Source organism: Arachis hypogaea, chromosome 15 (genome assembly GCF_003086295.3).
Source record: "Arachis hypogaea cultivar Tifrunner chromosome 15, arahy.Tifrunner.gnm2.J5K5, whole genome shotgun sequence".
NCBI classification, from domain to species: Eukaryota; Viridiplantae; Streptophyta; class Magnoliopsida; order Fabales; family Fabaceae; genus Arachis; species Arachis hypogaea.
The window spans coordinates 50700228-50717144 of NC_092050.1; positions in this window are offsets into that span (position 1 = coordinate 50700228).

A 16917-nucleotide genomic window follows, 5' to 3' on the forward strand; every position below is an offset into this window, starting at 1 on the left:
TTTTCAGTCAACACCTCGAGTTTGATAACTCAAGCGTCACCAATTATTTAACCAAAGCCAAAAGAGAAAATTCTAAATTAAATTGAAGATATCATAAATAGAATAAAGCAATCATAAATCTAAAACACATCAAATTACATTTAAACATAAATTCAAATCTAACATGGAAAAATTCATAAATGAAATTGGAAAAATAAATAAAAGGAATATTGAACCTGAGAAGCAGTTGAAATCCTAAATCCTTTAAGAGGAATCCTAATCCTAAAACCTAAGAGAGAGGAGTGAACCTCTCTCTCTAAAAACTATATCTAAAATATGAAAAGTGAATGTATGAGTTGATGATTATGAATGAATGGATTCCCCCACTTTATAGCCTCTAATCTGTTTTTTCTGGGCCGCAAACTGGGTCGAAAACAGCCCAGAAATTGCTGGAGAAGAAATCTGCCACGCTGACTTTCGTCACTGCGACGCGTCCGCGTGGAGCATGCGTTCGCGTCGCCTAGCGTCAGGGCAACTATGGCATATTATATTTCAAATCGAAGCCTGGACGTTAGCTTTCCAACGCAACTGGAACCGCGTCGTTTGGACCTCTGTAGCTCATGTTATGACTGTTTTAGTGCGAAGAGGTCAGGCTGGACAGCTTTGCAGTTCCTTCAACTTCTTGTATTCCTTCCACTTTCGCATGCTTCCTTTCTAGCCTCCAAGCCATTCCTTCCCTGTAATCTCTGAAAATATTTAACACACATATCAAGGTATCGAATGGTATAAAAGGAGAATTAATATTAATGAAATTAAGGTCAAAGGAGAATATTTTCAATCATAGCACAAAATCGGGAAGGAGAATATAAAACATGCAAATAGTATGAATAAGTGGGTAAAGATTGATAAAAACCACTCAATTAAGCACAAGATAAACTATAAAATAGTGGTTTATCAACCTCCCCACACTTAAACATTAGCATGTCCTCATGCAAAGCTCAAGAGAAGCTATAAAGGAGTAAAGAGGAATGGTAGAATGTATGAAATGCAACCTATCTATATGAATGCAACTATACATGCTAAGATGTTTCTACCTACTTGGGTAAAAGTAAATAAGTTCTCCTAGACAAAAATAATTCAAATTTCACTAATTAAAATTATACAGTAAAGACAAGTAAACTTGTAAGAAAATAGCTCATGAAAGCAGGGAATATAGAATTAAGCATTGAACCCTCACTGGTAGTGTATATCACTCTAATCTCTCAAGTGTCTAGGGTTAATCATTCTACTCTTCTCTAGTCATGCTTTCTAAACTTTGTTTTTCATCTAACCAATCAACAAATATTTAGTATACCAATGCAAACATCATGAGGTCTTCTCACCTAACATATACATACTTTACATAATTTTAAAATGCTTTACCTAGCTACCCAAATTTTTTTCCACTTTTGTGTTACATGCTCATGTATCAAACTTATTTTTTGAATTTTGTCCCATGTGCATTGATTCTTTTTATTTTGCATTTGGGGTAATATTATTTTTCTTTCTCTTTTTTTTGTATCCCCTTATTTAATTAATTAATTTTTTTTTTCAATGCACATGGTAATTCAATTATTTTTATTTCTCATGAGCATGCTTTCCAAATTTTCAAATAACTTATTCAATTTAATTCTATTTTTTTTTCTATCATCCCATGTTCCCATAAAATTCCCCATACTTAAATTATACACAATATCTATCTTAAGCTAACCAAGGATTCAACTTGGGATTTTTAATTGTTTTTCTACTTAAGGCTAGTAATGTGGTTATAAAACAGAAGGGGGTTAAAAAGTTCAAAGTGGCTAACAAGGGTGATGTAAAAGGTAGGCTTATTTGGGATAAGTGAGCTAATAACAAATAATGGCCTCAATCATATGCAAGCATGTAAATATACTAAATAATGGACATATAGAACGGAACAAAGCAAAGATTGCAATTATAGAGAAGAAAACACACAAGAATAAAAATTTTATTGTTAAATAATGTAACCATATAAATAAGCTCAAAATCTCACAGGTTGTGTGTTCTTTAGCTTTTTAAACTATGTTCCAAATACAACTTCAAACAAGTTTTAACAGAAAAAAATTTTCAATTTAAATTAGTGAAATACTATAAAAATTTCTTGAAAAAGAAAATATTACTTCAACTAAGTAGTAACTAAATACGTAAAATCAAATAAACATGCAATCAAATATGCAAATGCAACAATGAACAAACAAAGAAAATAGAGTATTGGTGTTGAAAAGAAGGTAACTAACCCCTGGAAGTCGGTATCGACCTCCCGACACTTAAAGGTTGCACCGTCCTCGGTGCATGCTAAGATGTGCAAGTGGATGGGTGGCTTTACTGATACTTTTCTCCAAAGATTGTGCAGGTGGACTTGTTTGTCTTCCTATTAAGAAGCTTTTCCTCTCCCTTTGTGGTGGCCATCCTGAAAGAATAGAAAAAGAAGAAAAGTAACCCAAAATAAAGATAGAAAATAAATAAAATATGGATGTTAATGCCAGATAATAAGGGTCTCAATTACATGGTAGCTACAACATGCAAGTGAAAAAATAGTAGAAGTACATGGCAAATCAAGAGTGCAAAAAATTTGCAACAAAGGAGAGGGGAATGTGGGTAATGCAAGATAGTATAAGTTCATATCAATGCAAGAGAAGTACGAGTATCATAAAAGATTAGCGTTGATTTAAATAATGTTACCCAATCAGAATAAAACAAGTCATAAGCACCAAGAAAATACCAGAAAAGATGTAACAGTTGAATAAGAACATTTGAACACCAATGAAAAATAATAAATTTAAAAAAGAAAATAAAAATGTGCACAAAATTAAAATGCAATGAATGAAAGTATGCAAATAAATAAAATAAAATAAAAGTGAAAAGGCATGAGAAGTTAAAAAGATGAAGAAAAAGAAAGTAAGAAAGGAGAGAGAAAGAAGAAAAGATAGAAGAAATTAGGATTAGAAAAGAAAAGATAAGATAGTTGGCGCTGATCTGGATAAGTTGTGCGAAGCATGCGACGCGGACGCGTGGGTCAAGCGTTCGCGTGGAGTAATTTGTGCCATTAGTGCGAGGGCAGCCTCGCGGTCGCACAACTCTCTATTTTAAATGCAGTTTGCCAAAAATCTGGGTGACGCGGTCGCGTGGTTGACGCAATCGCGTGAATGGCCATACTTTGAAAAACGACGCGGATGTGTGGGCCACGCGTTCGCGTGGGAGGGCTTAGGCTTCTAGCACGAGTCCAGCCCCATTCCAGCCCAACATAATGCCATACAGCCATTTACGTCAATTTTACAGGGCCACGCGTTCGCGTGGGTGACGCGGACGCGTGGGGAGGCTATTTTTCAAATGACGCGGCCGCGTGGGTGACGCAGTCGCGTGGGCATATTTGTGCCTAAAGCACGCCTCCAGCCACGCTCTCGCGTGACTCTCTGTTCACTTTTCTTTTCTTCCTAATCCACTTGTGATGCGGACGCGTCAGCGACGCTTACGCGTCGCGTGCATTTTTTTTATTATGCAAAATGCAGAATGCAGTATGCAGATGTTATGAATTATTCCAGGTTCAATGAAGTAAAATAAAACTGAAAACAGACAAAACTAAATAAAATTATAATTGGAAAAGGAACGATCATACCATGGTGGATTGTCTCCCACCTAGCACTTTTAGTTAAAGTCCTTAAGTTGGACATTTGGTGAGCTCCCTGGTATGGTGGCTTGTGCTTGAATTCATCCAAAAATCTCCACCAATGTTTGGAATTCTAGTAGCCTCCGGGATCCCAAACTAGGTGCAAAAAGCCTTCAAGTAAGTTAAAGCAAGTGACAAGGCCCCAAGAGTGTTGATTGCCAGAATGAATTCTGGGGTCCCAAATCTTGCTTTTGCACCCGTCTTCTTGTTGATCATTATGATTCCATCCGGGTAGCAAGCAATCTGAATTCTCACTAAAGCGGCCAAACAACTTCCTAGACCCATTCAGTTGAGCTTTACACCAACCCTTGCATTTAAACTTTGAGCACACAACCATGTTGAACCTTGCATGACAACTCCAACTACTAACCATCTTCCTTTTATGCTTAATGCCACAAAGAGCTCTAAGCTGACCATCTGTTTCAAGTAAAGCATATTCAAGTGAGCAAATTAAGCTTAGAGTTGAAAGATTTACCCACTTGAATGAAGGAATGGATGGTGATGGCTTTGGGGGAGAGGTCTCCAACAGCATTGGCAAGGTGATTTCCAGCTCCAGTCCCTTGAGTTCTTCCTTGTTAACTTCCACCTCCTTGCAAGTTTTTTCAATTTCAACCTCTTCCTCTTGGTAGCTTTCTTCCAATTTGATCTCTTCTTCATTGTTCACCAAGGGCATGGGAGGTTGTGCTTCTTCTTCTTTAATTTCCATGTCAAGTCCAATGGGAGAGGATTCAATTGTAGATAAGAATTCATCAATGATTGAATCCATCTCTTGATCAACCTCTTCAAAGTCTTCAATCATGATATGCCTTGGAGGTTGTACACCCTTCTCAACAACAAATTCAAACTCCTTAGAAGGGGGTTCTATGACTGGGCTTTCCCATAGAGGTTCAGCATCTCCTAAGTCTTCGACCACTTCTTCCTCTTTAACGATTACGGCTTCCTCCAATTGTTCCAATACAAAGTCATGCTTCTCACTGTCCATGGGGGTTCCTTGAGTGTCCGAACATCGGGAAGCTAATTGATTTATTGCTTGTTCCAGTTGATGAAGGGTTGCATGAAATTGATCTACTGTTTCCTTGAGGCGAGCCTGTGGTTCTTGGGTTGATGGAAATGGACATGTGATAAACCACTATTTTATGGTTTATATTGTGTTTAATTGTATGGTTTTATCATGATCTTTACCTACTTATTCGTTAAATAAGCATGCATTTATAATTCCTTCCTAAAGTTATTGCATGATTGAAAACTTGCTTCCTAGAGACTTTTAATTATGTATTTTATTTCTCTTTTATTCCATTCGATGCCATGATCTGTGTGTTAAGTGTTTCAGGCTTTATAGGGCATGAATGAGTTGGAGATTGGAAAGGAAGCTTGCAATAATGGAAGGAACACAAGAAATTGAGGAGATGACCAGCGAGAAGTGACGTGGCCGCATTGATGACGCGACCGCGCGAAAGAAAGGAAATTGCAATGACGTGGCCGCATGGATGACGCGACCGCGCGACATGGAATAGCACAAGTGACGCGGCCGCATGGATGATGCGACCGCGTGGAAAAGCAGAAAGCCAAATGACGCGGCCGCATGGATGACGCGACCGCGTGACATGCGCGATTTGCATAATCTGCAGAATTGCTGGGGGCAATTTCGGGTCTTATTTTGACCCAATTTTCGACCCAGAAAAGCATACTAGAGCCAAAGAACATGCAGAAACCAACAATAACATTCATTCCGCATAGTTTTAGTTTTTAGATCTAGTTTTTTCTCTCTTCTAGGTTTTCTCTCTACACATTCATAGTTTTTTGGATTTGTTATGTTCATTATTTTTCCATTGGGATATTGAGAAGAGTTATTGCCTCATCAAGACTTCGACATTCTAGTTCGTTCTCTTTACTTGTCTCTTACTCTTCCATGTTCCTTAATTCACTTAATTTTACTATTGGATTATTTTAGCATTTATTAATACAAGAATTACTTTTTATTTTCAATTAATCCTTTGATCATTATTTATCATGTCTTTCTTTAATTCCCTTTCCTATGTTATGAATTCTTCATTTAAAATGAGCGAGTAGTTCTCTAACTTGATGGGGAGTTGATTGAAAGAAACCCTTGAGTTGGGATGCTCAAAAGAAAGATTGTAATTGGGTTTATTGTTGGATTGCTCTCTAGTCACTCACACCAATCCTCCCAAGAGCGGATTGGAACTTGTGGATAGAATAGCATTCCAACTTGTTTAACTTTTCCTTACTTAGTAAAGGACAACTAAACAGAATAACCCCCAATTATCAATTAATCTTGAGAGTACTGCAACAGAATAGGGCTTCCAGCAAATCAACTCCCAGTCAAGGCTTTTATTTAACTTTATATAAATTCTCTAATTTAATTTTCTGCCATTCAACTCAAACCTTTTTGAAAACAACTGATTAGTAAAATAGCACACTTTTCTGCAACTCGTTGGGAGACGACCTGGGATTCATACTCCCAGTATTTTGATTTTAATTTCTGTGACACCCTTCTAAATTGATAAGCAGATTTCTGGTTGGTTGAGAACTACACTTGCAACGCATATTTTATAATCATTCTCAACTCGCCAATTTCCGCTCGCATCAATTTTTGGCGCCGTTGCCGGGGAGTTGCAATAGAGTGCTAAAGTTATTAATTGGAATTGATTTATTTACATTTTATTTTATTTTGTTACTATGAGCTGCTTGTTTCTTTCGTTAGATGACACGTTCGCTTCCTGATCCAAGCTTGCTAATATTCGATCTTGAGATTGAAAGAACTATTTCACGAATAAGGCAAGCTCGGCGTCAGTTAGTCCTCTCTGAGGGCGGATCTGAAACGTCATTTGAGAAAGAAACCAGCCCCCGTTCTACTGATTTGGTTGTTTCATGCGCAGGTAACATGGCAGCAGCCAAGAGAGTTACTATCCAGGAGGCTGGAGCCCCTGATTTTACAATGCAACCATTTCAAGCGCATAACCCAGCGGTAGCTACAGATTTTGAAATAAAGACCGCATTGCTCAATTTGATGCCCAAGTTTCATGGCTTACCTTCTCAAGAGCCTATCAAGCACCTGAGAGATTTTCAGGCAGCCTGTTCTACTGTCAAGCGTGAGGGTGCAGATGAAGCTTCAATTTTGCTGAAAGCTTTCTCGTTTTCTCTTGAGGGGAAGGCAAGAGAATGGTACTACACTCAACCAGCAGCCATTGTATCCAACTGGGATACACTGAGGAGAGAATTCTTGGAAAAGTTCTTTCCAGCTGAAGTTACTGATAAACTGAGGAAAGATATTTCCATCATTGTTCAGGATGAATCCGAGACGCTTTATGAATATTGGTAGCACTTCAATAATCTTCTGGAAACTTGCCCCCACCATATGATTGACACGATAGTGTTACTCGGTTATGTCACACAGGGAATGAGGCCCCAAGATAAGACCACATTGGAAAGTGCTAGCAATGGGTCTATGAAAAAGTACAAGACCACTGATAAGGCATGGCAATTGATCAGCGACTTAGCTGAATCTACTAGGAAAAACAGGCAGAAATAAGGCCGTGCAAAAGCTGTGGCAGAAGTATCCTCTAGCAGAGAGACTGCCGCTTTAACTCAGAGTATCTGTGAAATGACCAAATTGCTGAAGCAAATGCAATTGAATCAACAACAAGTTCAGCAAGCTCAACCTTCTCCAGCACAGCAAAACCAACAGTTAGTCCCACAGAGAGTTTGTGGAATATGCGCTGATTACAGCCATTATACTGATGAATGTCCGCAGCTCCAACAGGAAGACAACACCGTGGCAGCCACACATAATTTCTATGACCGCCCCAACTAAGGGTACAATCAAGGTGGCAATTACAACCACAGATGGCAAGACAATTCTAACCAGTACTAGAGGGACAACAACAACAACAGAGGAGGCAGAGATAATCAGGGAAATCAGAGGTGGAATAACAAAAACAACAGGCAGCAGAATCAGAATTAGCCTTACAGAGCACCTGACTTAAGGCAATCCCAAGGACCACAGAATACCCAACAACAGACCTCTCAAGTTACCTATCCTTCTGCATCTGCCAATGATGACTTACTATAATCTATTGATCGGAGACAGCAGACCATGGAAGATAACATTAATGTCACTCTAAATGGTCTGAACGCTACTTTGCAAGCTCTTGTCTCCCAGATAGGATCAATGAATAACTCCAAAAACCAACCTTTGAGCTCCAGTGGAATTCCCTCTCAACCATTACCCAATCCCAAGGGTGGTATTAATGCCATCACCCTGAGGTCCGGAACCACACTGCAGGAGAGGAATCAAGAGGAGCCAAACCCACCAGAACACGCCTCAGTTGAAGAGGTAGTAGAAATAAAAGATGTTGAAGAAGAAGAGGACATATAGGACGTGGCTAAAGAAGAAGAGGTGCAACCACAGGAGGAAGCACTAAAAGGCGCAGACACTGCAAAAAATGCCACTCCCATTCCATTTTCACAACTTGCCAGGAAGCCTAGAAAGCAGCTGGAACCTGATCCAAAAATGGTAGAGATATTCAAAAAGGTTGAGGTAACTGTTCCTCTATTTGATGTTATTCAACAGGTACCTAAGTATGCTAAGTTTCTAAAAGATTTATGTATACATAAAGACAAAATTAATGAATTAGAAACTATTCCTTTAGGAAGTTCCATATCTGCTTTAATGGGAGGTTTACCTGAAAAGTGTAGTGATCCAGGTCTTTGTATAGTTAATTGTACTATTGATGGTGTGATAATTTCTGAATGCATGTGTGATTTAGGAGAATGTGTGAGTATAATGCCTTTGTCTATATATGATGTTTTGAGGCTCCCTCCCTTAAAAAGGTCGGCAGCTCTTTTTGTGTTAGAAGATAAAAGCATTATTACAGTGGTTGGAGTTGCTGAAGATGTACTAGTAGGCATTAAGGGACTCACGTTCCCCACTGATTTTTATATGCTGTAAATGCCCCAAAATGACTCAGACAAGCCATCATCAATCCTACTCGGTAGACCATTCCTGAAGACTTCAAAGTTTAAATTAGATGCTTTTTCCAGAACATACTCTTTTGAAATAGATGGCCGAGTAGTGATCTTCAATCTGAATGGAGTTATGAAACATCCTCCAGAAGATCACTCTATCCTCAAGTGTGACATTATAGATGAAACCATGGCTGAAGTTCACCAGGAGGAATTTGAAGAGAAGCACACAGGACAAGGTCCAAGTGTGGGGACATTCTCGGAGGACAATGACAGTGCCTTACCGCGTTTACCAGCTCCAGACAACCCAAAGCCTAAACATAATCAGAAGTTAGAATTAAAACCCTTTCCTCCACACCTCAAATATGCTTACCTTGAAGACGGACAGAGGTTTCCAGTTATCATTGGAAGGGAACTCACTTCTCAACAGGAAGAGCAGCTACTTGGTGTGCTGAGGAGGCACAAGAAGGCAATTGGTTGGAGTTTGGCAGACATAGTAGGCATAAACCCCCAAGTCTGTGAGCATAGAATATTTTTAGAAGAAGGAGCAAGACCTGTCCGTCAACACCAGAGAAGACTGAACCCCACTATCCTATAGGTTGTCAAAAAGGAAGTGACCAGACTACTAGAGGCAGATATCATCTATCCCATCTCAGACAGTGAATGGGTAAGCCCAGTACAAGTGGTGCCAAAGAAGTCTGGAGTCACTACAGTGAAGAATGAGCATGGAGAGCTCCTGACAACCAGATTTCAGAATGCTTGGAGGGTCTGCATTGACTACAGATGCCTCAACCAAGCAACCCGTAAGGATCACTATCCTCTCCCATTCATTGATCAAATGCTGGATCGCCTGTCAGGTAAATCGCATTATTGCTTTTTAGATGGTTACACAGGTTATTTCCAGATTCATATAGCTCCTGAGGATCAGGAAAAGACCACTTTTACATGTCCTTTTGGGACTTATGCTTACAAGAGAATGCCCTTTGGCTTGTGGAATGCACCAGCTACTTTCCAGAGGTGCATGATGAGTCTTTTCTCTGATCTTATTGAGGACTGTATGGAGGTTTTTATGGATAATTTTAGTGTTTATGGCGATTTCTTTAGCCTTTGCTTAGATGGATTATCTAGAGTATTAGATAGGTGTGTCAGTACGAACCTGGTATTAAATTTTGAAAATGTCACTCTATGGTTAAACAAGGAATTGTACTAGGACATGTGTCTAACAATGGCATTTCTGTAGATCCAGGAAAGGTGGATGTTATTTCTAGTTTACCTTACCCCTCTTCTGTGAGAGAGGTCCGTTCTTTCCTTGGCCATGCAGGTTTTTACAGGAGGTTCATTAAGGACTTCAGTAAGGTAGCACTTCCCTTATCCAAATTACTGCAGAAAGATATTGTGTTCGAGTTCAGTGAAAATTGCAAACAAGCGTTTGATAAGCTGAAAAACCGCCCTGACTCAAGCTCCAATTGTGAGAGGACCAGACTGGAGCCAACCATTTGAAATAATGTGCGATGCTTCCAACCATGCAGTAGGAGTAGCACTGGCTCAGCGTGAAGGTAAGAATCCTTTTGTTATTGCTTACGCGTCTAAAACTTTAGATGCAGCTCAGTCGAATTACACTACTACTGAGAAAGAGCTTCTTGCTATTATTTTTGCTCTGCATAAATTCCGAGCCTATTTACTTGGTACTAAAGTAGTAGTGTATTCAGACCACGCAGCTCTAAAGTATTTATTATCTAAAAAGGAGTCCAAACCAAGGCTTATACGTTGGATACTGCTATTACAAAGAATTTGATTTAGAAATTAAGGATAGGAGTGGTAACCAGAATTTAGTGGCAGACCACTTAAGTCGCCATGAGCACATTACAGATGATTCCACTCCTATAGCTGATAATTTCCCATTTGATAACCTGCAAGCAGTATCTGAGATAGTCCCTTGGTATGCACCTGTAGCTAGTTATCTAGTTAGCCGCACTTTTCCTCCGAACTTTTCTAAGCATCAAAGAGACAAGCTGAAAAGTGAGTCTAAATATTATATATGAGATGACCCATATTTATGGAGATGTGGCGCTCACCAGGTAATTAGATGGTGTGTGCCTCAATCAGAATTCCAGTCCATCTTAGAGGCCTGTCACTCATCTGAGAGTGGAGGACATTTTGGCCCTCAAAGAACTGCTAGAAAAATCTTAGACCGTGGATTATGGTGGCCTACTCTTTTTAGAGACGCTGCTAAATTTTGTAAATCTTGCTTCCCATGCCAAAAATTCGGTAATATATCCAGGAAGGATGAGATGCCTCAACAGATTATGCTTTTTTGTGAAATTTTTTATGTTTGGAGCATTGACTTCATGGGTCCATTTCCAAATTCTAATGGTTATTTCTATATATTGTTAGTTGTGGATTACGTTTCCAAATGGGTGGAAGCAATTCCTACCCGCAATGATGATGCTAACACTGTTGTTTCCTTTGTGAGAAACCATATTATTTGTCGCTTTGGATCACCACGAGCAATTGTGAGCGATCAAGGCACCCATTTTTGTAACAGGAGACTAACAGGACTAATGAAGAAGCATGGGATAATTCATAAAGTTGCAACAGCCTACCATCCTCAGACTAATGGGCAAGCCGAGGTGTCAAATAGAGAGATAAAGCGTATCTTGCAGAAGATAGTCAAACCTCATAGAAGAGACTGGAGCACCAGGCTACAAGATGCACTCTGGGCATACAGAACAGCATACAAAACACCCATTGGGATGAGTCCTTTCCGCTTAGTTTATGGAAAAGCTTGTCATTTTCCTGTTGAAATATAGCAAAAATCCTTTTGAGCAGTAAAGGAATGCAACATGGGAATTGGAAAAGCCGGAGCTGAAAGAAAGTTGCAACTGCAGGAGCTAGAAAGCCTTCGCCTAGAAGCTTATGAGAACTCAAGACTATACAAGGAGAAGATGAAGGCTGTACATGATCAGCACATCAAGAGGAAAGAGTTCCAACCTGGGGACTTAGTCCTCCTCTATAAATCTCGACTAAGGCTCATGCCAGGCAAGTTGAGATCAAGATGGGAAAGTCCATACAGAGTAGAGAAGGCCGAACCGTACAGAGTTTATCACCTAAGCCATCCTTCAAGCTCTGAACCTATCAAAGTTAATGGACATCATTTAAAGCTGTACCATGGCGAGAAGCTGAAGAAAAACAAGGAGCTTGAGATCTTCCTCTTGGAAGATCCCTGACGTTAGGATTTTTACCAGTAAAGAGATTCATAGAAACAGTTGCGTTGTAGATATAGTCTCTAAACCGACAAAATTCCCTTCGTACAAACGTTTTGGGTGTCACAAGTAACAAACCCCTTTAGAAATTGTTAACCGAGTATTCAAACCTCGGGTCGTTTTCTCAAGGAACTGCGAGGAAGTATGTTCTTACTATTGGCTATAAAGGTTGTAATCGGGGTTTAGAAGATGAGAATCAAGTAATTTAAATGACAAGTAAAGTAAATGGCAATTAAAATAAATAAATACTATAAAGCAGACTTTTGGCAAGGTAAGAGAAGTTGGAGGTCCAACGTAGTTATCTCTCTCAACTATAATGAAAGTTGAATCTAAACTCCACTTGATCAACCTGTACTAGGGCAAGGGAAGGTCAAGGGACTAATTAAATTGACCTTTGAATCCTATTTATTTCCTAAGAAAAGGTTGGGATTACTCAAGTTCAGCTCAATTAGTAAGATAACGATTATCAATTATGTTGAGTTTAATAACTGTTGAGTTACTAAATTCTTAACCAGGACCAAAAGGGGAAAAAGTAAAATAGCTAGAATAATAAAAATATCCTTAGATGGGAAGCAATGGTAACTTAAATCAAAGAGAACAATGATAAACTGAAAATACCTCAATTATCATTAATTCGAATAACAGTCTGTAACATGGAAGAATTCTTAAATCAAATTATAATAATCGATTCAAATGTTGGAATAAATAAATAAAAGTAAAACTAAAATAAAAGAACATTAAACCTGGGATCTAGAGTTACTCTTAAAACAAGAAGAAATCCTAAATCTTAAAAGAGAGAGAGAGGATCTCCCTCTCAACTAAATCTAAATCATTGAAAAGTAAAATATGCGAGCTCTCTTTGAATGGGTGCATTCCCACACTTTATAACCTTTGGTCTATGCTGTCTGTACTTGGATCTGGGCCAAAAAGGGCTTCAGAATTCGCTGGGGGGGTATTCTGTAAATTCTGATACGTGGCCTCTGTCACGCGTCCGCGTGGGTCACGCGGTCGCGTCATTTGGAGCTTTTCCTTGCCACGCGGTCGCGTCAGTCATGCGACCGCGTCAGTCATGCGGCCGCGTCGCTGCTGATTCGTGCTTGGCACGCGATCGCGTCGTCCATGCGATCGCGTGGATACCAGTTTCCTTAAAGCTCCATTTTGCTTTCTCCTTCCATTTTAGTATGTTTCCTTTTCCATCCTTTAAGTCATTCTGCCTTAGAAAATCTGAAACTACTCAACACACTAATCTCGGCATCGAATGGAAATAAAGGTAATTAAATTCATTAATTTTAAAGCTTAGAAAACATGTTTCTCACAATATGACATAATAAGGAAGGGAAAGTGAAACCATACAGTTAATGTGAATAAGTAGGTGAAGGATTGTATAAATTACTCAAATTAAGCACAAAAGAACTCATGAAATATGGGTTTATCAACCTCCCCACACTTAAACACTAGCATGTCCTCATGCTAAATCCAAGGTAAATAATTAAGGTTAAAATGATGGAATGTCATGCAATGCAACCTAATTTAAATGCAACTACCTAAATGAATGATGCATCATGCAAATCTAATTTATTCACTCATATATAAAGCTTACATGTAGTTAAGTTAATTCACATTCTCAAGGAGTCATGTATATATATATAGCCAACCCTTAAATAATAAAGCATTTTAGCAAATGAGATGGGAAAGAAAACTTTGTACAATTAGTAAATTAAGTACAGATATATGTTGATGAGTTATTGAACCCTCACTGGATTTTGTGTTTACTCTCTAGTCACTCAGTGTTTATTGGGTTGATTCACTCCATCTTTCTTTTTATTCTTAATTTCTATAGCTTTGTTCTTCATCTAACCAATCAACAATTATAGAATATAGTCATACCAAAAAGTCATGAGGTCTTAATTAAGGTTGTAATGGGGCCAAGGTAAAGGTAAGGATTTATGTATAGGGTTAAGTGAGCTAATAAGCGAATCCTTAATTAGACTAAGATCTCACCTAACATACATTTTTAGCAAGATAAAACTTCTTTACCTATCATCCCATATCATCCCACTTATTGTTACATGCTCATGTTTCACTCTTTTATTTTTATCCCATGTGCATTGCTTTTATTTTGCATTGGGGAATTTCTTTTGTATCCCCTTTTATTCAAATACTGAAAAAAAAATAACTTTCTCTCTTTTTTTTTTAATGCACATGGTAATTGAATTACTTAGATTTTTTTCACGAACATGCTTCCCAAATTTATTTTATTTCTTTTAACTTCTCTTACCTTTTTGTTTCTATCATCCATGTTCCCAAAAATTTTCCCACATTTAACTCTATTCATGATTTTCTATCTTAAGCTAACCAAGGATTCACTTGGGATTTTCTTTTATTTTTCTGCTTAAGGCTAGTAATTTGGCTAAATTGAATAAAGGGGTTTTAAAAGGCTCAAGGGAGCTAACAAGGGTGATGTAAAAGGTAGGCTAATTTGGGGTGAGTGAGCTAAAATCAAATGATGGCCTCAATAATTATCTTGGTATGTATCTATTCTATATTCTATAATTGGACATATAGATTAAAGCAAAGGAAAGAACATCAGAATAAAAAGAAATGTAACACACAGAAATGAAATTATGGTTTGAATGCAACCATACAATTTAAGCTCAAGACTCACAGGCTATGTGTTCTCTAACTCAAGCATCATATATCATTTATATATTGTATGCAGGTTTAGTTAAAAATTCCCATTATTCTCATAAAAAAATTTATTTAGGGTGGCTTTTAAAGTTTTAATGTTCCTCCTTGATGAAATGTTGTCAGTTTAACTACATCATGTAATGCTATATACAAGGTTTGTGGATTTAAATCTGTTATGTTCAATTTCCTAGCTTACTTCCTTTTTATATTTTTCAATTTAAATTATACTATCTTATGCTAAAAAGGGTAAACTATACTAATTAATCCACTAATAAATCAGAATTGCAAACTAAACTAAATAACTAAAAAGAACTAAATGGCTAAAATATGAACTAAAGATGCAAAATGCAGAAAATAGAGTAAAAATACATAAAAGCAATGTATAAGTACTCAGAAAATAATAGTAAAAAGAAAAATACAGAAAAATATCCAAAATAAAAGAAAAAGTATGTAGTGGTTCACCAAAATAAACGCCAGAGATGGCGACCTCCCCACACTTAAAAGGAAGCATCGTCCTTGATACTCAATCAAGCCGGGTGTGAAGGAGTGTCATCACTGGGAGGGATGGTAACGGGGGTCTCAGTGGTGGTGGTGGGCTGAGGGTCTGGCTGATGTGGAGGAGGTGCTGACTGGATCGGGATCTCAAGATCCGCAGCCTCAATCTGATGTGGGACCGCTGCCTGTGGTGCGGCTGGTGCTGCCTCCTGGGGATGGGTCTCTGCCTCGGGCACATCCGCCTCCTCCTCAGATGCCTCGGATGGTGTGTCGGGCTCGGAGGGGATGTCGCCGGATCGTATCATCAGCTTTAGGTGCTCATAGCGCCGCTTGTTGCGACGCTCCATCTGGTCAAGTCGTCGGAACAAGCGGTGCACCAGATGATAGACGGGCTCTGTGGCAGGTGGAGGTGCAGTGGTGGTAGCAGGGGTAGGTGGTGCAGTAGTTGATGCACGGAAAACTTGTCTCTCAACAAATCTCCCTTCGACAAGTGTACCGAAGTTGTCGTCAAGTAAAAACTCACAATAGAGTGAGGTCGAATCCCACAGGGATTGATTGATCAAGCAACTTTAATTAGAAGAATTTCTAGTTGAGCGAATCTAGAATTTGGGTTGAGAGTTACAGAAAATAAAATGGCGGGAATGTAAATAACAGAAAAGTAAATGCTAGAATTAATGAACTAGAAGTAAATGACTGAGAATAAAATGCAGATTTGAAAATGGAAATGGGGGATTTGCTCATAAAAGTAAATAGCAGAAATTAAAGAGAATGGGTTAGATCAGAGATGGGGAGTTCATTGGGCTTAGGAGATGTTGCAATTCTCCGGATCAAGTTCATTTTCATCTCTTCCTCAATCAATGCACTCATTGACCTCCTTGGCAATCTTAAGTGATTGAGTTACAATTTCTTGCAATTCAATCTCTCAAATCTTGATCAATAGCCAATTCCTTGGTCAATTGCTCATGAGAAGAGATGAAGTATGGTCACTGATTATACCACATGCATTTCCCAAATCAAGTGTTGAGAGGGTTATAGTCACATACCCATCCAATTAGCTTGAGAGGGTTACAATTTCTAGCTTGATCTCTTCATTCCTCTTTCAAGGTTCAAAAGAGATCCAAGTTTGAATAGCTTCTCTTCCAAGATAACTACTCAATTGGATGAAGATCGAAAGCTTTCAAGTAAAATCAAGAGGAAAGATAGAAGAAGAATAATGAAAATTAGTATTGATCCATCAAATTACAGCAGAGCTCCCTAACCCAATGAAAGGGGTTTAGTTGTTCATAGCTCTTGAAAATGAAAACAAAGATGGAGAATACATCATAAAACTAGAAATTGCAAAGAAAGTAAATACAGAGAGTAGTTCTCTTTTTCCCAGCCTTCCAAAACTCATTCTCAGTTCAAAGCTACTCCTATATATACTACTCTTCTCAGCTTCTAGTGTGATTCTTCAAGTCTTGGGACTTTGGATCTTGAGTTTGAAGCAGTTCCTTTCTTTATTTGGGCTTGGCTTTACTTGCAGAGAGAAAGTGCGAAGTGGGCGGAGACTTTAGTTCAGGATGTTAGGGGTGTTAATATTTAGTGAGAATAATAGTTCGAGAACGTTAGTGACACTTAACATTGTCACTAACGTTCCAATGCACCCCTTTGCCTCACGTTAAAACCCACGTTAACTAGGTTAATGTGGCTTTTAACGTTGCCTTGTGAACCTTCGAGAACGTTAGTGACACTCAACATTATCACTAACGTTCCAGTGTGCCCCTTCTTGCTTCACGTTAAAGC